Consider the following 23,361-nt stretch of genomic DNA (forward strand, 5'->3'; position numbering starts at 1 on the left):
AATGGATATCTGGTGCTTCTGGAAATATTATTTATGGCGCATTCATAGACTTTTATTTCCTGGTTGAGCATTCTTGGTGGTTAAGGAAACATCTACAATAAACTTGATATAATTCACATTATCTAAAAAACTATACAGAAAATCTGTGAACATCCCTCTCTCTGGGTGTCCTTGCCTTCTTGCTCTCCTTTGTATTATTACAGCACACTCATTGCACCTTCTCATAAATTAGATCATCCATATCCCAGAGATCGCACTGTGTATCCATGGGAATTTATACAGTGATTAGAACAATGGGGCCCTGATTCTGAACGGTGCCTTTGGGATTTCCTGTGATATCAATTATATACAATACAATCCTGCCCATGAACAGCATTACCCTCCAAGCCACTCAGCTCCAATTGCATGATACTTAAAATTCCTCACCTCATACTCAATGGCCATGAGAGGAGAAGAAAAGAGTAAACAAACAGGAGATGACCTTTATGAGTAAAACATCTAAGCATAAAAAGATTAATCGACCCCCGTCAGCCAGTCATTAAATCAAATAAGAGCTTTTCTTGTACTTTTAAAGCTCAGATTTACAGTCAGGCAAATTGTGTAAAAAGGCTGGTAATACAGTGACGCCCAGTGCCACTGGGCTTTAGAAAGCTGACAGTTGCTGTAAAATAGTCATTAAACAACCTCTAGAAGAGACTCATCAGCAGATGCCCCCAGGTGAAGGAGAGAGAAAGCTGAGAGAATGAAGGAGAATCTAACATCTTAGCATGACTGAATTAAACAGAGCATATTATGCTGATTTTCAGAGTCAGCCCAGTAATTTAATTTTCATAGCAGTTCCTTTGATTGTAGCAACCATTTTATGAAACATTAATAAAACTTCTTTTTTATGTAGCATACATCCCTTTTCCATTTCATTAAGAAAAAAGACAGGATGTACAAATTTGCTGACCATTAGCACTGTAAATGACAAAAACAAATGAAAGACTATTTTTAATGCTGTACCACTGTGGTGGGTAGACTATATTTGGCTTCACAATAATTTCAGCATAAATTAGAAGAGACAAACAAAACTGTACATGGATTTGCCATATTGTACTGCAATGTCATTTCATAAATCATAATAGACTACTATGTGTGTGCCTGTGTGCCCATATACTATTTTTATATGTAATTACAGTAAGTAATGATATATTCATTGAAATAGATTCGCCTCTTGCTTTTACTAGTATAAATTGGATAATTATTTGGAATTAATATCAACATAAAACTGGTGTACATGGACAGAAGAGAACATAAATGTAGTTATCTTCTTGGGATAGTGCAACACACACATACAACTATATGCCTATAGTCAGCTGTCATTAGCCAAACTACATGTAAACATGGTAAAAAACACAGAAATTTTGAAAATTTTCAACAGGGATTTTTTCTGCAAGATTTTACAAAAATATGGGGGGAAAAAAATTTCCCTTTTTTATTTTTGTTTCCTTCCTTCCTGCCTTTCTGCAACTCCTTGTTTTTCTCTATATATTATAAAAGATTGAAGACATAACTATAAAGAGATAAATGTAGAAATAAATGAGAGAAAGAAAAAAGCACAAGAAAAAGAGAAAAAGTTGCACTGACTTTACATCTTTCACTTCTGTTGAGTTGATTGTCCTTTTCTCTTTAAACCAAATTTTTCCTCTACATTTTTGCTCTGGAAAAGCAGGCAAATTTTTTTTCAGCAAAAATGTCTTCCTTGAAGAAATACTGACACCTCTTTAACCAGAGAAAATACGTTTTGCAGACAGGAAAGACATGTCACAAAAACATGTTCTCATTTGGTTACAAAATCTGTTTCTTTGTTGACTCCCTCATTTAAATGCTGCCTCAAAGTCAGACTCCTATCATAACAAATAGACACAGAAACTCATATGTGGAAAGACACACATGTTTATATTTATCTATATGTATATTTATATGTATATTTATTTACATATACAAAACATGCAGTCACAGACAAACTCTGTGTAAAAATAAGGACCATGAAGTGAAGCATTCAAATGACAAGTTTTCTTACATTTAGACCGCCTGCCCATATACACAGAGGCATCAAAGCCACAGGATTACATGCCAGTTTTTCCCCTGTGATAACTTAGTTTCAGAAAAAAAAATCCAACAAAACCCAGCAAACTAAAAACCTGGCTGGTTAGTGTACAGTCAGTGTTACTTTTTTTTTAATGTTTATTTTAATGTTCCCTTGTGAAGGAAAAAAATTACTCATTCATCTCACAGCGAGGGACCAGAATCTGAAAGATGCTACGGAGTTTATTCATAGAAATGAAAGCACCAGTGGGAAACAGCCAGGTCTAATTCAAACTTTTTATGTGATCTTTATCAGACCACATCCTCCCTCTGTTTCTCAGCTTTTCCTTAGTAAAATATCATTAGATATATATTGGTTAGACTGTACAGATGGGGTTTTCTGATTTCACTTTAGTTTTCAAAAAAATCAGGCTTCTTTAAAATTAAAGTACCTGTTGGGAGTCAAAGAAGAGCAACAGATGCTGCAAGGGTGTCTGTTCATTTGCAATGCCACCAGAGCACAATGCGCAGGTTTTTGGCTTTGGTTCCTTTTATTTGGTCACTACAGGGAGACTCCAGGCAGCTCTCATAGGTCATGCAGCTGTTTTGGGGATGTCAGGTGCCTCATACTGTCTGAGAAGAACCCTACCCTAGGTTTGCTCCTCCTAGGTTGGCTGTGTAGTCCTTGCACAATAGATTCCTCATCTTACTTAGACTTTTGCAAGAGGAAGTCATCTAGCACATATATTTTATTTGCTATTGATTTGGAAAAGGAAATTTCTCTTTCATCACTATCTTCATCTGTAAAATGAGGGTAATGTTTATCGCTTAGCAAAGCAGCTTTAGATCATCCTGTGACATGTATGGTTTCAAGGTGTCATAAACCTCCCATAGATTCATTTTTGTGTACTCAGTATTACAGTGATAGCAACTGAATGGACACATAAATTACATTACAAACAGTGGCTGCTTTTCCAGGTTTGTTTTCTTTCTTCTAAATTTTATAATGCAATAATAATCAGCAAAAACATGCCAGTAACATGTGGAAAATACTTATTGCATGAAGAACTAGTATACATTCCCTTTGATTTTTTTTTTCTGTAGATTGTATTCCTGCAAAAATCCTTTTCAGAGTTTTGTCCATTACACAAAAAACATTTTATTGCACCTTTTGTGTGATTTTGTGCAAGAGTGACACAGTTTTATATTTTTAAACTTAACACATACAAAATGCTTTAAAGTACCTTCCCCAGAAAATTCCAGGATGATCTACATAAAGTTTCCTCATCCAATATACACAAATAATTCCTCTAATTACATCAAATGTACTAACCCTCTGCTCCCATTTTAATTGAAGGGTTTAATTATGAAGGAAAATCGATACTTCATACTCCAGCCTATAAAGTTATTACTTTGAGCAGAGAATTTTGCAAGTTGCAGCACATCACAAATTTTAATGTAGAGGGGAAAGGCAGACTATGGTACTGTCTTCATTGAGAGAATTTTACAAAGGTGGTTTGGCATTCATCATATCTGGTTCTCACAGAAAGAAGTGTGCATCTCCCAGGTAATTTTTTTCTATTGAAATTATTCCACATGCCACTAAGAAAGAGTTTGTTTTGCTCATAAGAGTTTTTTTTTAAAAGTTGGTTGGTTGTTTTAGCTTAATTTTTGGGCTTTTTTTTTCTTTCTTTCTTTTTAATTTTTTCCCAGAGAAGGTAGACAAGCATGCTAATGGCCAATATTACAATTAAACAACTTAAATTTATTAAGAAAAAACTTTCAGCAGAACTTTGAAGAGACATTTGTATGTTTCTGGTGCACTGCAGCCACACTGGTTGAAGAAGGAGGAACAACTCGAGTTACAGCAGGCAGACTTGTAGCTAACAAAAAGTGGAAAAAGTATGCTGGGTTATTTAACCATGCACTAATCATTCCTTTCAAAAGGCATTAAAAATGACAGAAAGAGGATAAAATGTCCAGAAATTAAGTTATGTGACAGACTGGGCTGCAGTTTCTCAGAAGTTTAATCTGTACTGCTAGTCAAATGAAAAAAACAGATGTTGGCCTCAGTATTTTCTTGCAGTGTTGTTTTTGATTGAAAACTTTGTGAATGTTTGTGATATTGCTGAGAGCCTATTGGCAGATGAGCATCTCTTGCTATAGTCTCCATCATTATTTGCCTGTCTTGTCTATTAACGAGCACTATCATCCCATCGTAAGATGACAGCTGCAACACGTACTCAGGCGCAATAAACAGCTAAATGAGGCGCACAGCAATTTCACTTGTCACCAGAGCCCTCGGCACGACTGGCTGCACAGCTTGATGCATAAATTCATGAGGCTGTTGCATATGATGGAGTATGCCTGGCTGAAAGAGGTGATGGATAGCAGGGCAGCTAAAAATGGCCATCACCTTGACTCTGTCAGGACATTTTTTAAAAGTACCCCATCAGCTCTCTTGCATTCTTTTATGTACACTATCCCCAAGCTATAGGCTTTCAAAAGTACTGATAGAAGACTTTTCCTTACTGACAGTTTTTGGATCTAAAGTCAAGTTTCTTCTTAGGTTCAGTGAATGCCATACATGCTACTAATGTGTAGGGTGAAATGGTCTTCTAATAATTGTTCGTTCTACACACAGTGGAGTCGTAAGGTTAAACACTAACAACAGACATTTTCCAGAGTATGTCTAAAATGCTGGTAAAATGCATACATGCACACAAAGACATATATGACAGCAAAATCTGTGTAAGGCATGTGCAAAAGTACATTCAATTACAAACATGCATACAAAACTATGCTTCGCAAAAAGCTATAGGAAGTGTTCTGGAGTACATTATGGTAATTATACATTATGCAAAATGAATACAGGGTGAAATAACTTGCCATTACATACTGTTAGATCTGAATTAACAACGTATTTTTTAATAAGTCAGTAAACTGAAGGGAAAATTACAGGAGAGAAAAATGGACATATTGCTCTCAGAATTTCCAAATAAAACCTAAAACTCAAGTTGCCATAAGCACAGAATTTAATGTCCCAGTGAAATTCCTTGCATCCCCTGTATCTATGTTACTGGAAGCCACCTAAGGAAGACAAATACAAAGGCAACAAAATCAATGAGGCAGTTTCCTGCAAAGCTTCACGCATTAATCTCTATCACACAGAGAAATATACACCACTACAAGGGAAGGAAGTCACTTGTTCTCTAATAAAAGAGAAAACCCTTGGTAATAAGCAATTAATAAAGTTGTCATGATTAGTTATGCAACTATGAATCAATGTTCATGATGAAAATGACCATTCTTGTGATTTAACATATCTGTGATCTGGTGGTCTTGCAAACATCATTGCCACATTGAAGCCTACAGAAACACTGTAGTCATTTTCTTAACATTGTTATTGGCAAATTTTAGCAGAAGGTGGTTTCCTTGTCTCACACACATATATCTGTCTGAGTGCAAAGTGTCTCCTCCTGCCTCTTCTCTGCTCTGAAACTCTCTTTTGGGCTGGCCAGCTCTGCCCGGTTCCTGTCTGCCGTAGAAGGAGTTTGGACTTTTCCTGCCTGCCAACATCTGCCAGCAGTATCCTGGCACACAGCAGCAAACAGACCCAGTGGTATTTGGCTGCAGCTGGCCTGGAGGATCTGCTCCACAGGTCACCAAGCGACGGGAAAAAAACCCTGAGTGGGAGTACTTGGTGGCATTTCTGGTCCTTCAAGCTCTTACACCCTGCAGCCACCCATGTGGTCCTCTGTCCAAGCACATCCCAAACAGTGACCTCAGAGAGCAGAGGCACCCCACGAAGACCTTGAGAAGGAACTGTTGCCCCATTGTGTCTTTCTCTGCAATCCCAAAAGGGGTGGAAGTGTTGGTGGGAGAATGACTAAGGTGCCATTCTCCCACCCATTGGCTCCTCTTGGGAGGGTCAGCACCTTATGTATCTGGAGTGCAGAGCCTGAATTTCTGAGGTGAGCTTTTATTATGATTTTTTTATGAAATTTAATAATGCCTCCTGGGAATTAAAAAAAAAAAAAAAAAAAAAAAAAAAAAAAAGCCTAAATAGTGATTTAAGTGACTGATTTTCGATATGGCATGCTGCCATCTGGTGGACACTGCTCTGATCTAGCGTTTGACCAGAGCTGTGAGGAGCCGGGGCAAGGAAACAAAGGTCTGTGTGGAGTTTTGAGGTCCTCTGCTGAAGACTCTGGATCCAGTGCCAGTCTTCACTCTGCAAGGAAACCGTCTCTGAAAAAACCGGGAGCCCCCACTTCCTCACAACTGCAATGTGAGACACTGAATCCAGAAAATGCTGGCTTATTTTCTTGGAGCCCCTTTGAAAAACATGAAGAAAAGCCTGCCAGGAAGGAATTAAAAAAAAAAAAAAAAAAAAAAAAAAAAAAAAAAAAAAAAAGGCGGCAAAAGAAGCACTACAGTAGAGCCACAGTGAAACTGCAACAGGCTTCTAAGCATGTTCTACTTGTGGGTTGTCTTCTGGCTCAGTTGATAGATCAGAATGCTGCTCCTACAGATGAAGCCATGTCCTGGGAGAAAGCACTTATGAGCACTCAAGCATTTAGATAAAGCTAAAATGAACCCCAAAGAATAAAGCATTTAGGGAAATTTTAAATTACACAAAACAGAGTGACCATATTTTTGCCTGTATCCAGCTTCCATCAGAAGCATCTGTGGAAATGTTATTAAGTGATACTGGAATCCAGACCATTTCAAGTGCCAAAGAAACTGGAACAGTGTTTGGGAGGTCTGGTGAAAGGCGAAGGAAGAGGAAGGGAAAAATTAACTGCATATTATCATAGAGACTGGATGTTTATTCACGTTTCTATTTTCCTAGCTTATGCTTTCATGAAAATATAGCAGTGAAGCTTTTATCAGTGCCACATTTACTGTCCTGGATATCAAAGCTCAAGGAAAATGATTCTTCTTTAAATGAATGCAATAGTACAACACGCAGCCTAAGAGCTGCTGTAATTCAAGAACTTTACAAATGCTATGAAAAGGCAACCAGAAAAAGAGATTTATGTCTCATAGTGTGTGTATCAAGCTCTTTACAAAGCATTCATACACTTTGTCCTAAACACGGTAATCAAGTTTCCCACTGAGAGACTTGAAGATCAAGACTAGGGGCCAAATTCTGCTCTTATAGTTACATGTTCACCTGTGTAACTGACAGCAGAATTTGCCCTTAGGACTTTAAACTTGATCTGCTATTCGATGGGCAGCTCGTGCACTGATCTGAGCACCAGAGTGATGTGCTCCTGTCAACCTGTGAATCAGAGGAATTGCTGCTCTCATACAGAGGAGGAGAAAAACCTCCTTGTAAATTGCTCTTGAAATCGCCTCATGCTTCTTTCTAGCAAGGATTGGCAAATTTGAACACAAAATTCAACATAAACTTAAATAATGCTTAGATATCTGGGAGACAGATGCCATAGAAATACAGGCTGGTTGATGACTAATTGTATTTGCCTTTCATTTAGGACATGCTATGATAAAAGGAGTTAGTGAGGGGGAAAGAGAAATTTAAATGAAAAAATGCACGAAGCACACATAAATATGTACATGCTGCATATAAACAAAGCAAATTTAGACCAGCTTCAGCACAGTACTTCACTGGCTAATACTAAAAGTGTGCGGAAAAGAAGCTATTCTTTGTAAAACTGCCTTCATCCTCTGAAACAAACAAACAAAAAGATCAATATAGACAGGGCAAAAGGTTTTATTGGCTGAGATTACCTTGCAAAAACTACAGAATTGTCTGTTGAATTCTACATAAGTTAGCAACTTTGTGAAATGGAATATATTTTTCCAAATTTACTGCTTTGCATAAAATTAGTTAACACTGAGCACGGACTGTCAAAATGTGTCTAGTAGAATGAGAATATGTGACACTTGGGGAAGACAGCCGAGATAATTTTAGTTGTGGATACACTACCCTCAGCAAACCTTGACCCTGTTCAAACAGCACTTGCAATCAAGATTTACTACACCGTGTTGTCAAGCAGAGAGCCTGTTCTGTTTATGTAGGTTTGTAGACTTCTCTCATGATGCTAAGGAGCCTTCCTTGGCTAAAACTTCCCTGGTGCCAGGCTCCTCTCCTCCCTGTGCCTAGCTGCCAGATTAGCCCATTCTGGCAGCAGTCGCATGTGAGGGAAGTGCTTTGGGCTGACGTTGCCCTCATGCTGCTGTGGAAAATGTGAGTTAGTTGCAGTCATGCCTAAAGCCTCTGTGGATATGGGGCTGGGCTGCTCAAGCCATCTGAACTTTCAAATAAACCTAGAAAGTATGAAACTGTCACATGAAAGATGGAGGCGCTCATTTAGTTTGTAGATCACATGTGATTGCTGCTATAATTTCTTTGATGGGGAAGCATGGCAAGAAGGCTTTCCTACATGAGTTGGCCAAAAGATATTTTTGATAGTGCTCCATGAAAGGATACGTGATCTTTAAATCAGGGAGGTAAACATTATTTTTTCTATGTATTGAAGTAATGTCAATGCCTTAGTTACAAACTGCTGTTGTCCCTGTGATGCTGCACTCGGCAGAAACAGACAAGAAAAGCTTCTTCCTTGAGGTAACTGCCTGTCTCCATTTAGCAAACAAACCAAAAAAAGACTGGGTGGTAAACACTTTTTTTAAGTACTTTTTTTTTTTTTTTTCACTAGGAAAAAAGCTTATAAAGCTCATTGCAATGATCAACTCTGTTCTTGCAAATGTAGAAACAGACCATTTCTTTTGCTCAGACACACTATTGACGTCATGGCTTGCATGAGCAAGAAGAGATAAAAAATAAAAATAGTTTTTTAAAATGCTTTTATTGTCTTATTTTATTTTCTATTCATTTGCATGTTATTCCATTTTCAAGGTCAACTGTTTGATAGAACACTTGGAAGGATATTCCCTGGACATATTTTTGAGGGGAAAAAAAATCCAGTTTGTAAACAAATGAAATAAAATGTGACAGAAGATGATATCAGACATGCAACATTTGTGACAGATGAAACTCACAAAGATTGCCCACAGACTTCGGAATGTCTCCTTAGTAATCCCCTCTTCCTCAGGAAAGACTGCTGCTGGGTTTCCCTGGCCACTTCAAAAGTTCATTCTAGTGTCTTCGTTGAATTTCTAAGACTGAAATCAGTAAAATTAATGTATTTTAAACTGCCCAAGAGGTTACAATGAGTATCTCATAGAACTTAAACTCTCTTTCTCTTTCCTCTAGTCCTCCTCTCTGCAAACACCCTCATTCCTTTTCCAGTCTCAAAAAAAACCCCAACTAACCAACAGTGATAAAACAGAACAACCCTAAAAAATTCCTGTAATTATTCTGCAAAATGCAGAATGGTAGTTGAGGCTTATCTCCTAATAACTTTGTCAATATTTCTCAGCTGCCTCAACAGGTTCTGTCAAAGTCTCATCCAAGTGTTTGATCCTGAAATTTAAAATTACCTCAGGAATCACCTTTTTCCACCCTCAGACCTAGATCTCCTGAGCCTGTTTATATTTCTTGACTACTTGCAACTGCTACAATAAGACCTAAAAAGCTGTGAACACTTTTCACCACTGTGATAGACAGGAACAAAGCTTTCTTCAGAGAGCAGTGGATGGAAAGTAAATAGGTTCATAAGCTCTGAGAACTAGCAGTGCTGCAGGCAGGGTAGCAGACAATATAAAATACAGTTAAAGACTAAGAAAAATATATTTACTTTTGTTCCTTTAAGCTTTGAGCTATTTGAGAAGGTTTTGAAGGAGATCCTAGTTCAGAAGGGCAAAAAACCCCCTACTTTTAGGCTACACTATTGCCTCACAGATGTAAAAGAGGCAACTTAGATTTCAAAAGATTCGCAAAAGATGAGACATGATGATGAAGAATATGATCCCCAAACCATTAGAAATGAACAGATCATGTGATGGTAAGTATCCAGAGAAACATAATTTCCACAAACATAAGTAATTTCTCCTATCATGTTCTCAGTACTTACTAGTAAATCCCAAACAACTAACAGAACAGCTATAAATTTGAAGAGACTTGAGAGAGGTATTTTGCAGATTTGTGAGAATTATTTGTGTCATCTTGCACCTCACTTGTGCAAATAGAGTAAAAGCCACAGTCTATAATGTTACAAACAGGTCAGTACTGTATATACATACAGCGTGTACAGTATTGTGTGTATATATATATATACACACACACACACATACTCACACTTTTTTTGTTTGCTAAGTGTGAGGGTTTTGTTTTGGGGTTTGATTCCTTTTTTTTTTTTTTTTAATGAATAGTGCCTAGAAGGCACAACAAGAGAACCAACTAGAGAACCAACTACTGCATTAAATCAATATTGTGTCTTGTAAAACACATAACAGCACTAGAAAATAACACATAATCTGAGAAAAACCATGGTCATGATGCATTTCTATCTCTGTGGAATGCTATAGAATGTAAAATATTTGCTTCTTTCTCCTTTCAATTTAAACCCTGCTTTCCTCTGAGATTATACTCAAAAAGTATTTCAGCTTGAAGAATTAAGATAGAATTTTTATACATTTCTGGAAGTGTGGACCCTTCAACAAAACAAAAGGAATTAAGAAAAATTATTTTGAGGCTTTTTGCCCATCCTCTACCAGAAAAGTGCTCTTAGCTTTGTCCCCAGCCCTCTGTCCAACCTCTACAATACTGTAGATACTGTATTGCTTCAGCAACCCAAGTCATATATAAAGACATTTACTCTAGTTGCTTTTTAAATTTTTTTTGTTCATCACCATCTCTTTCCATTCTGAAATATTTGTTACTACTTCTAATACTTCTATTAACCAGAGTTGTAGCAAGTTCCCATAGTTATTTTCCCTTGTGAAAGAATACTGAAATTTTGTAAGGTTTCATTTCCATTTAGAATGAAAATTAAGGCCTTTTGAAGCTTTAGTAAGAGGGAAGATGAATATGAGAAATGTCCCTAAGTACCTCAAGCTCCCATGTCTGTTGTAGGGGAAACTAGACCACCTCACCTCACATAATTTTTGCTTCTATGTCTCTCTGTCTCTGTCTCATGTGTACCTCAGCCACTGTTCTTTGCTATTTTGGGATGGCTCTCTTTCAAGTGGAACTGCAAACTTCTGCATAAATTAACTTTTACTGTCTCAAGAGGTAGAACTTTTGTATCCTCCATTCCAGCAAATAACCAAAAACTGGTTGGAGACTCCATGTTGTGCTTACTTTTGCAAAGCAGGTCTGCAACAAGACAGAAAATTCAGGTCAGAGCACTCACTGGTCCTGTGGAAGATGAAATACAAACCACCACGGTGAACCAAGAGGCAGAGGAATTGATTTGGCCACTCTTACATCCCAAATCAGTGGGATTAGATTGTGAGCTACTCTGAGACTTTCCTGTTTTCTGACTGGACTTTCTAACTTGCATCTCAGAAACCTTTAATGAAAAAAAAAAACCATGCCAAACTGGTACACATCAGCAACACATGTCACTCTTGAAAGACTGACTCTTTCTTTTGACAATAACATTTTGGCAAAAATACTCCTAATATAGCACAGCTACATGTTCCACATATAAAATCGGTTTAACCAACCACTATCTACTGAACCAAAGTCTGACTGACATAAACAAAAAGTTATATCCTCTTCTCTTTCACATAGATTTTATGCTGCACTCATCGCTATGCTGCTGCCAGCACCATGTCAGTGATGCATATATGAATCAGTACAAACCATTCACAAGTTCTATATTTAAAAGGCTCCGGATGTAGCAGTTCTTCCAGCCTCGTCAGATGTTCGGAGGCGGGTAGGCGTGAAGGGAGGAGAGGGGAAAGGAGTGTTCCGCTTCAAATTCCCACCAGTTTGTTTTGACATCTCCCTTGTACCGAAGTGGCTGGAGCTCACTCAGTGGCTTGCAGAGAGACGTGTGTTGCCAATCTGATATGATGACTCTGCATACACCGCCAAAAACTGTAGTGGATTTTTCATCTCGGATCACAAAGCAAGCTCATGTTTAATTTGGTAGCTACTATCATCCCACCTTTTTTGTGAGACATTGCTGCTTTACATGTGTATCCCTTTTTTATACAAGCAAATGACAGGCAATTTTTTCTCATATACTTTGCTCAATTATATAAGATTGTCACAAGTATGTGGAGGATGGGGAGAAAGTGAGCTGTTCTGGTGAGACAGCTGACAAAGGAGCAACTCCAGTTCCCCATATACTCTGGACTCGGCAGAAAGCCCTTCAGGTTTTTTCCTGATTCACACTATATGAAGAAAATAAAAAAAATTTGGCAATGAGGAAGGGGAGGAAGTCAGAAGGGTGGAGGTAAGGAAGCCAGGCAACAGAAGACCAAAACCTTGGCATTACTGCCCTCCATCTTAGGGAAATAAGGTGAAGATTTTGTTCAGGCCTCCTTCCTCTCTGCCTTCATTTTCAATTTCTACATCATAGCACACTTCCTTGTCCTGAAGGCATCTGCCCTCCCAGAGCCAGTTTTGTTTTGCTTGTGCCTTTATTATAGGCTTGGTGTCTCTGATACATGATTGAGGCCTGACTCATAAATAAGAGCTACTATAAATTTAAACCACTGTCTTGTTTAATCCCCTTTTGCCCACATAGCAAGGAAACTGACTGGAATTTATTGCCTTGCGTATTCTCCCTGATTTATTCAGTCAGGAGCCTGCTTGCATTTTCCTCTATTTGACATTACTTTATATCTCGTAACATAATATATTTTCATTATATTTTAACACACCATGTGGTAAATGCAACCACACTGCAAAATTTTGGGATCTTTCTGCTTGTGCTGTTATTTCTCATGTACAATAATATCCACTACATGATGAAGACCTGACTCATAAACAATAGCTTAGGTCACTGCCTTATTTATTTCCCTGAGCACTCTGGCCAAGGAACTAACAGTCTGGTGATATATCTGACATTTGTATCAGGATAGTACGATCTATGCCCCTGCACAGGAACACGGGGCCCATCTGTTGACCCAAGCTATTAGTGAGTGTAGGAATCTGCATCAGAACACCAAGAAAGTTGTGCTGACTCAATTCTGTCGGCACAGCTGGTTAATTCTGAGTATGAAAAGCCTGTGTCAACTTCTATGCAGGTGGAAAGAAAGAGTGAGAGGCCACCTGAGGAAATCTATGAGAACAGATAGCTTGGAGAAAAGAGGAGGTGTGCAGTGTCACCAGTTTAGCAGGATAGGAACTGAGTGAGCACATATAGTCCAAGAAGTCTGCCTCTATATATTGTTTGGTGTGCTTCCAAAATCACAATTAGAGCTGGTTGTTTTTTAAAAGCTAAATGTTTTCTCCTCAGATTACTTTTTTTGAAAAGAAGAAAATGCAGCAGCAAATTGATTTTCAGTGAAAGCAATTTTTTGAGTGTTTTTTACTTCCCCCCTGAACAAATCAATTTCTGTGCAAAACCCAAAAAGCTAAGTGAGATAGGTTAGGATAAGAAAGGTTGAGACACACAGTAATTACCAGGCTTTTAAAATTTGTTTATTAAAAGTTAAAAACAAAAATTACTTTCACCTGATCTGTTTTAAGGAAGAGTTTCACAGAAAGACGTCACCAGACTCACAGTGTGGAAGAGAGGAAGGTTTTTCAAAAAAGGCACCTTTGCAGCATGGACTAGGTAACCAGTACATTAAGTCCAGGGATTAGAGCACAAGGTGGGCACATAACTGGGTGTAGCACCTGACAGCGCACAGCATTGGGGAGTAATTTGGGAAAGAAGGTTCCAGAAGCCCAGTAGCCTGACAAAGAAAGATAAACTTGAGCTCACAATAGCCAAGACATCAGTAGCAGGGTCATTCTGAAACTTTGTGAAGCACTCACACCATGACCTATGTTCTCCCTGAATTTCCTATGGGTTTTCACCACAGGACAGATGAAGTAAATGCCTCTTAAGGTTAATACATGAAATCAAGCTACAGGACAATATTTGGTAACTTCAAGTCTTATTTCAAGTCTTATGAGGTATAGGTGGCTGCCATAGCACTGGCTATTTTTCCTGCAGGTATTCAGAAAAAAACCCTGTTCCAATGATTCTGGAAAATAAAGCAAAATTTTGTCTGATTTTAGAAGAATGTCAGTACTCATGCATGAAAGATATAAGGTTATGTGCTTTTTAAATTTCTTTTTAACCGCTTTGTTATCAACCTTTTCCATCTAAACTTTTTGCTCTCAACAGCTGAATTAGGCCTGGCCTGGAAGGAGTTAATTTTCATCAGAGGAATACTTATGGTGCTGTGTTCTGGATCTGTAACTAAAACAGTGTTGATGACATGCTCCAAGGGGATACTTTATACATATAATGTCATGCTCAGCTGTAAAAAGTGAGTGGAGGGACAGTCTGGGGAGATAACAACTGCACAGTGCCTGGCTGGACATCAGTGTATTTGTGGGATGTGGCAAGTGATTGCGTTGCATAATTTTTCAATTATTTTTTTCTTCTTTCTTTGCTCATTAAACCATGTCAAGCCATGAGTTTTTTGCTTTTGCTCATCTGGTCCTCTTCCCTGTTCTGCTAGGAGGGCTGGGGGGCTGAGGCACCACACAGATAATGGCTCTTTGGCACTGCTGCATCAGAGCTGCATATCTGTTCTATCCCTCTTCCTTCTAATCTGGTTTTGAAAACTCTCTAAACACTTCAGGTTCAACTGGGGGTCAAAGAAAGACCAGCGACTTCATCAGTTTCTTGGTGATATTTTTAATTTTTATACCCCAGTCATGTTACTTTTCAAATAAAAGGACGCGAGAACTGTTGTAATTTTGATGATTTTTTTCCTTTTGCTCTGTCATGACAATGGACTCAGAGACCTGCAGGAGACAGCATGAAAGACATGAAAGAGTTACTGAACATTCGTTCAAGACATGCTGTCAGTGTTTTCTCTTTTTTTCTGGCCTGATATCAATAAAAGGATGGAAATTGAAATGACTCCTAACTTAAAAGTCCACATGGAAATCTTCCTATACAGGAACTGTAAAAATAAGATTAAATGTTGCAGGGCCATCTTTTTCAGGAGAAGAAAGTGTTTGGGCAGTAGCTGTTCATACCACCCTGCATCCCAGCATAAGTGAGGTCCATGGTATCACAGAGAAACAAGAATGTTCCAGCTCCACTCTTTTGTGAGAAAAGAGAGAGAAATGCAGAGACTGAGTACTGGGAGCAAATAATTTCTTTTGCTTTCATGCCTGTTGATTTCTGAAAAAATATTTTGACTATAGAGTGTAATTTTGTTGCTGTTATCCACCTACTTAACATTACAACTTTTCTCAAACACTGTCTCCAGCCACTCTAGAACAAGAATTAAGGGCGAATATCTACAGGGTCTGAAGGTGTCATGACTATCCAATGGCCACTAGCAAAAGAATAGATACTCATTTTGGTCAAAAGATCACTTACCTCCACTTCATACCCAGAGGAAGGAATCCAGAAACATTGTCTTTTGCTGAACAGATTTTTCTTTACTAAATTTAAAGTAATTTGTTTGCACTTTTTATTTTTTTATTTGTTTGATTGATTTTTTATTTTTATTTTTGTAGTTTTTTCCATTGTGGTGATTATCCCTTTATCTCAAAAAAAGGCTTCACTATTATTTCCAGTGCAGTGATAGCTCCTGGAGAGTCCAGTGGTCATCAATCACTATCTCCTGTGCTGCTTAAATCTACACACACACACACACACACATACACACACACAACTCATGTCCCACTCGGTGTCTGGTCTTGTAGTACTGGGAATGGTTTAGGCCCAGCTATGTCCTTATCAATAACCTATGCTTATATGAACAGGAATAAAACTAATCTGAGTTGTGAGCCCTACATTTAAATGTGGTAATTACTAAATACTGAATACTGAATCAACACTTTTTTACTTTCCAAAATACAAATAAAACAGAGGGGAAGACAAAGAGAAGATTAAAACCAAAGAAAAAATCAAAGAAAACAAACAAACAAATAAAAGACAGAGAAGAGAAAATTTAAAAATTCTACTTTTTCTGCTTTGAGAATAGCTTTCAAAAGCCTGGGCAAGGTTTGAGTGACAGACACTTTTGTTAACACAAGGTACCTACATGCACTGACCTTTCAAAGCAAATGCAAAGGTGTTTGTAATCTTTACAGTCTGAGACCTTCCTAAGGATATGATTTGCAAAGTTGATATTTACACACTTTAAAAACAATAAAAAGTGTTAGTGATTTTTAAAATAGAGATTCCACCAAAGAGTCAATACTGTTTCTAAAGCATACAATTTGTGCATATTTATATTAGCTGTGCTAGAATTAGCTTATTTGATACATGGATAGAATGGCCAAAAAATCACAGCTGTGTTTCTTATGATATTTCCAGTCTTATCTATGAAATGGGTTATTTTCTCCACAGTACAGTTTTATCTTATTACCCATTGTCTATCACTAAAATATAAAGAAAACAAAAAAAGATATATGTAGTTTTACTAAATAAAGTTAACAATGGGTTAGATCCTGCTGCCTTTACTAATTATATCAGGTAAAACCTCTTCCTTGGATTTTGCAAATATTTGTGGATGTAATTAACTTAAGCATACAATAAGTCACTCCAAAGTCAGTGCTTAATCAGTCTGAGAGACTTACAAAGGAAATTAGCATTTATGAAATACATTATAAATAGCCTCATTTGCACATAGGGATCCCTAGTAAAATATTTGGTTTTTACATTTTGTATACCCTAAAAAATGGAGAACTATTTTGGCTGTCTGTCGTTTTCATTAAGTGTATTTCTTTTCGAGGAAAAAAAAATTGCTAAGCTATCTGTTAGCTTATCATTTCACTTATCATACATTTTGTTAAACAGGAGCAAACCAGGCTGAAGGTATTTCAAAATATATTTATTAAAAAGTTTAACCCACTTTTAAAAAAGTATTAATTGCTTTAAATAAACTGGTTTCACTCCAATTCCATCTTATTAATATATTATTTAGGCCACACAATTTCATTGCAAAAAAATTGTAAGCCAAAGTATTAGACACATATGTTCTTAGTAAACCTATGCAAAATTAAATGACACTGTATTTGTCAGAAGGCCATTCAGCTAAAAATTCTAAATATTTCTAATATTTAATTAAACAAAAATCTGAAATGTTTGAAAACTGACAGCTTTATAAATTTGCTTGTAATTGAGCAAATTCAGCAGTTATTGACAGAAAGATTCTCAAGATATATCAGTCTTGAAAATATATCTCCATTATATGTCCCATCAAGATAAGGAAGGCACTCTTTGGTTCTCTAGGAAAATTTTGAAATTTTCAACTGTATTTTCACTGCTGCTATCCAGCAAAATAATTATTTAGCCAGGAGACCAAACTAGATGAACCAATGGTGCCTTCTACCATTGAATTTACCAGTCCTTTTACTGAATCACAATATAATCTCAAGCAGATGATTAAACTTATTCTTGATATAAGCATCTTATTTTTCCCTGCTGGCTGAGGTCAGGAGGAACATTACAACTACAGTCATAGTTTCATGCTACTTTAACTCTATTCTGAACCAATCTAACTCATGATGACCCATAGGGCACAAAAGAAATATTTTTAAGAAGGCTTAACATTTTTTCAAAGACCAACATCTGACTTCATGTTTAGATTTTAATTTTTGAAGAGATTTCTAAAAAATAAAATTGATTTTTATTTCCTTTTTTCAAAATATCTTTTTGATTAATCACAAATCAAAAATCATCTACCTTTTCATACATCATCTTCCCTCCAGTTTTAAATAAATATTCCCAATATATTAACACTGGAAACCACAGTGTGACCACTTACACTTTTTATATATGATTATTTTAGGATAGGTTAGAGATTGCATTCATTGCAGAACTGCCTTACTCCACTTATAGCTGCATGTCTCAGAGTTTCATTGCTGTTATGGATTGCTGAGAGTCTTTCCCACTGTTACTCCTTTCTGTCTTAGCATGGAGACCAGTGTCATGATAAAGTTTCATCAGACCTAAACCTCTAATGAAAAGTTAGTTTGGGAATCCAAGGTAAAAAAAGGTACTATTTGGCAACAATGTAATTTTAAGAGAAAGAGTGGGTCATTTTATTGCAACACAGCCAACAGCAATGCGGGCCATTTACACCAGTCTTAATAGAGCAAAATACTCTATATGAAATCTGAGGCAGAGTGATATAAACTGACTATTTAAAAATAAAAATATTCTCCTACACTCTATCTAAGAATTTATTATTCCAAGTACGACTTTAACTATTTGGTTATCCCTAAAAGATGAGACAGTCCTGGGCTGGGGATTTGAAAGGGAGAGTTTGAAATACCCTTTGCTCGGAAGGTGATCACATTTATAAGCAAATTTAAAGGTATTTTATTTCAGAGCAGCTTATTAAAGAGCACTGCTCACTCTGCCTGTGCAAGTAATTGATGGTGTATGAACTGTATGACAGTGCTGGGATGATTCTTTATGAATTGTGCTGATTCTTTGTTAATGTACTTACTAAACCACAGAGCAATACACATCTGCAGGAGGTTTTGAGAAAGAAAGCAACAAATACTTCTGATGAATGAAACAAAACTAAAATTATATTGCAAAATATTACAGAACATGGAATATTACAATAGTGACTCCAAAAAAGAAGTTTGGGACAATTTCCCATTTGATACCTTTGACATGACAGTATTCACATAATTACAGCAAAACCTTTCCTTTCCTTGAACCTGGACCGTAAGCATGGTAGGGACATCTCTTCTGATGCATTGCCCTTGACCTTGTGTGTTTCTTCTTAGATTCAGAATCTGAATCCATATAATGATTATAATATGAAATTCAAGTTTTCAGTCATCTATGTATGTCCATACATAGGACAAAGTTTTGTTTTGGTTTTTGATATTTTTTTTCCCCCAGAAATTTCTTGCTCGTGTAGAAAGGCTGACTTGAGACTATACTGGCCAATGAAGGTAGAAAATTCATTTTTATGTGCCTTCCCTGTAATTCTTGCCATCAATATAAATCACTATACTATCCTAGAGCACAATTTGAAAAGAAAAAATTGCTAAATTTGAAATGTACAAAACTCACGAAGCAAAAGAAGCAGAACTAATACATGACTCATTTAGATTCAGTTATGATCTTCATGTGAGTATGAGACATGAAAAAATAGCCTTGGCAGAAGTTATGGATGCACCTGTAACACCTACATCCAAGAAGTGACTACTTCAACAAAGAGGGAAAAATATCAAATTTTTTTATAAATTAAGAAAGCAAACCACATCAGAACAGACATTCACCTTTGTATTTTCTCTACAGATTTTATTTGCAGTATAGATATGGCTAAAATATTACTACTGAGTGTTGGCCAAGCAATTTGCGAGCCTATAAACTTTGATTGATGGATGTTGGGTAGAACGGACCAAAGGATCTTTTACCTGAAGATGATGTACTGAGTGACTCATGATAGTTTACGATGATGTTTAAAATCTTAATAGTACTGCTTGTTTCTGTGCAAGAGCTGATTTTATTACTTGGACCAAAGGCCACTGACATTTTGGTTCCATAAAGAATAAATATATCCATCAGAACAGTTTTATATTCAGAATATGAAAAGAAACAGTTAGGGCTGTGCACAAACACTGTTGAACTGAAGCAAAATAACTTTTTTCTCATGAGAACTCCATGGAATCATGGCAACATGGAGAAATGAGAAGAAGTTATCAAAGTCTGAGCCTTCAGTAGCAGAACTACATCATGTAGTCTGTAAATATGTTTTACTCACACGAAGAACCTGGTGTACCTTGATTTACTGTGGGCTATATTTAATTTGAATTCTGATCAAAGACTTAGGGTTTAGGAAACTCATGTTTATAAAGAGGAACTCCTCAAGAGTAGCAGAGTGTACTATGGCCAAGCAGAATTAAATTATTTTAAACAACATGATTTGATTTGATTTGATTTGATTTGATCCTCTTTGTTTGAAGGGGCCAGTGGCTTGAATCAGCTCCCAGCAGGAAGAGTCTGGTAGATTTCCCAAGCAGTCTACAAAAATCTTTTCGTTGATGGTCATCTGTTTTCAAGTTTATATTGAAATTGCAACTCCTTGTAGCTGGACATACCAATAAGGCCTCATGAAGGTCAGTTACAATAGTTGAGGGGGTAAGTCCAAACTGCCAAAATTTTAAGTGGTGAATCCTCTTTAAAATTTAGTTTTCATGTCAAAAATTTTTCTCATTTCACATATATTTTGACATAAACATTGCCTATTGTAGGGATAGGAGCAAAGCACTTCTTTTGAAAATTGTGAAAAGCATTTAATTGTTATAAACAGCAACTGATGTCTCCCCAAAACTGAGGGACTTAAAAGTCTTATTCAAGGCAGGAGATTTAAAATGTTTGGATAATTTTCCCGTGTACCTTTTCTTCTTTTGTTTTTCAATTTCCTTTTTAAAAGTCATCATGTGTAAAAATGAGGGAACGGAAGTTCTCTCTCTAAAATAAGTAAACTGGTGAATTGAATATATTCCTTAAATGATACAACAAATTGATGGACACCGGACTGCATGCTGTACAATGCTGGCATTTTAAGCAGCTTCATATTGAGGAGAAGTTAGTAACCAAATCTTAAAGTCTGCTTCTGTGTGGGGGCAGAGATGAACAGAGGAAGCAGATAAGTTTTCTAACCAGAAGGAAAATGCCTTGTCTATAAGTTCTCACAGCAACTCAAAATGTTTCTAAGCAAAATAAAGCTAATAGGTTTTTTTGGTCTTTGGAGTCACATGTTTATAGATTTTTTGTGTTTCAGTTGCTTTGTGTCCCTTACCCCCATTAATAGAGATGCTCATGTGTAAAGTCACCACAAATTTTTTGTGAATATGAGAACTTCAGCCTTAGAAGTGCAAGATGTCCTCAAAATGAGTGATCCACCATGATCATGGATAGCAGGAAGAGCTTTAAATCTCTTTTAAGAAGAAAAAAAGCATTGCAGAATTTCTTCAGGTCTCGAGATGAAGTATATTTCCTCCCATCTGATTCCTCCTCTCCCCAGATTAAGAAATCTTTAATGTTTCCTTCACTGACAGGAGCATCACAGGCAAAACACTGTATATGATTCTATATTTCCAAAAAGAAAAATATCACTACATTTCCTTTAAGATTCTTTTAGAAGTTGTACAGAGATCAATTTTGAGACCTGTAGCAGTCCATGATACTAAAATTGTATGCCAGGCTTTGAAAATGTACTCCTTCAGTTTTTGAAAATCTGTTTTCATGCAGATACAATTCTTTCCCGAGAAAGAAAACCATGTTGCTTTCTTTCACTGAAATATCACCAGCATACCAAGGTGCCACAGCAGTCATGAATAGTAATGTTGACAGATATGTGGACAGATTATATATAAACATATACATCCGTAACTGTGTGAGCAGTGAAGGCTGTGATTTAGTTTTCAATTCCACTAGCAGTGTCCCATCATTCCCATGAGAACCACTGATCACTCAGAGCTACATTTTGGGGTGATTGGTCCATTTTTGCAACATCTTGCTATTTTAGAAGTGCCAACAGCATCCCACTTTGTATAACATGCCTGCAGTTCCTGCTGCATTCTGCTTGTAATGCTGGCCAAAGCTTGCTTGTTTTGATATCACTTGTGCTCAGTGGGCAGTCTAATCAGCCTGGTTGATGGCTCCCCTGATTCACATTGCTCCCACTGTGCTCAAGGTTGCAGTATATTAGTCTCAACACAAATATGAACTTAAAAGTATACACAAAGTATTTATTTAGATAGCACATGCAGAATTCACATACTCCCAACAATAAATATATGACTGTTATGTGAAATATTGAAACACCAAAAGGGATACCTACAATATAGAGAGACACTCGTTGATGAACTTATTCTTTATTCAATACATTAGAACTATTTGTATAAAATGAAGGTGGAAATATTTTATAAACTATGTTGGTGAGTACATTTTTCACACTGAGTTTTTGAAATGAAATGTGTTTCCTCTTTTTTAAAATCCTAGTTTAAGTAGCCACAGTTCTAACTATTTAGTCCATGAAACATCAATTTTGAAATTGCTTTAAAGTTCCTGATTCTTTGAAATTCTTGCTTTCTGGAGTTATCGATTTGCCTTCCATAAATATAAAAGTGGGGAGGCTAGGTGAGGCTGTGATTTCTGAGATATAGCATCACGATTCAAAGTGACAATCAGCAGGGCATGTCACTGCAAAATTTTCTATATTGCAACATCAGAAAATACTGATAGTTCAAAAATCTATAATATGAACCTGTCACGAATCAAAATTGTCTGCAATATGAGCCTAGAAATTTTTTTTATTGAAATTTCCTTATAAAAAACCTAGCTGATACTAACAAATACAATGTAATTCGCTACATACAGTCACAACATTGCCATGTGTTTTTACTCTATCCCTTTTACAGTAGTCATGTACTATCTGATTTATTGAGCATTAAAAAAGTATTTTGACTTCCTTCTAATTAACCTGCTCCACCTCATGGCTGCTGTCAATGTCACACTGTAATTTTTGCAGGTATCTCTCAGCCCAAATACATTATTGTGACAGCTGAAGTGCATGGGGCTTGTTCTCAAAACAGTTTCTACCATGTGCACCTCTGAAGAACTGGGCTGTGATCTCTGATCAAATTCCTTTTATGGAATATCACTGGGACATTTTCTAGGGGCTGAATGAATTCAGTGCTTCCTGGCCCCAGAGTGTAAAACAAAACCACAGCAATGTATTTAGGAACAGGAGCTATACTTTTGGTGAAAATGCTTCTGTTACTGCAAATGAAAAGGAAATAGAGAAGGAAATACAGAAAAGTGACAAAAAGAACCTCTGAAATATTGCTTTGAAGGAAAGTTTGTTGATATTTTTCAAATGGAATATCTGGAAAAGCTTTTCTACTGCACTTACATCTACAATAGATATTAATGTCACGCATAAAATCTGTATTAAAATGGTGTTAAATTAGCAGGAATTGGGAAGCATGCAATTTAAAATGACATGCTGCATTGCATATGCACAACAACAAATGCCTTAGTTGTATATCAACTGATTATCTTTTACATAAATTCTCATATTTGCTCTCCTCCCCATTCATTCTTTTGTTTCTGTTCCTTTTCCCCCTTAACCAAATAATTTCTCCCCAGTGGAGTTCAGTAGGAATTGAGAACTCCAACTTGAATTGAATTAAAAGTAAGAGTCTGTTTTATACATTAAACAGTATATAAAAAATGAAACTACATT

Source organism: Zosterops lateralis (genome assembly GCF_965231275.1).
Source record: "Zosterops lateralis genome assembly, chromosome: 3".
NCBI lineage: Eukaryota > Metazoa > Chordata > Aves > Passeriformes > Zosteropidae > Zosterops > Zosterops lateralis.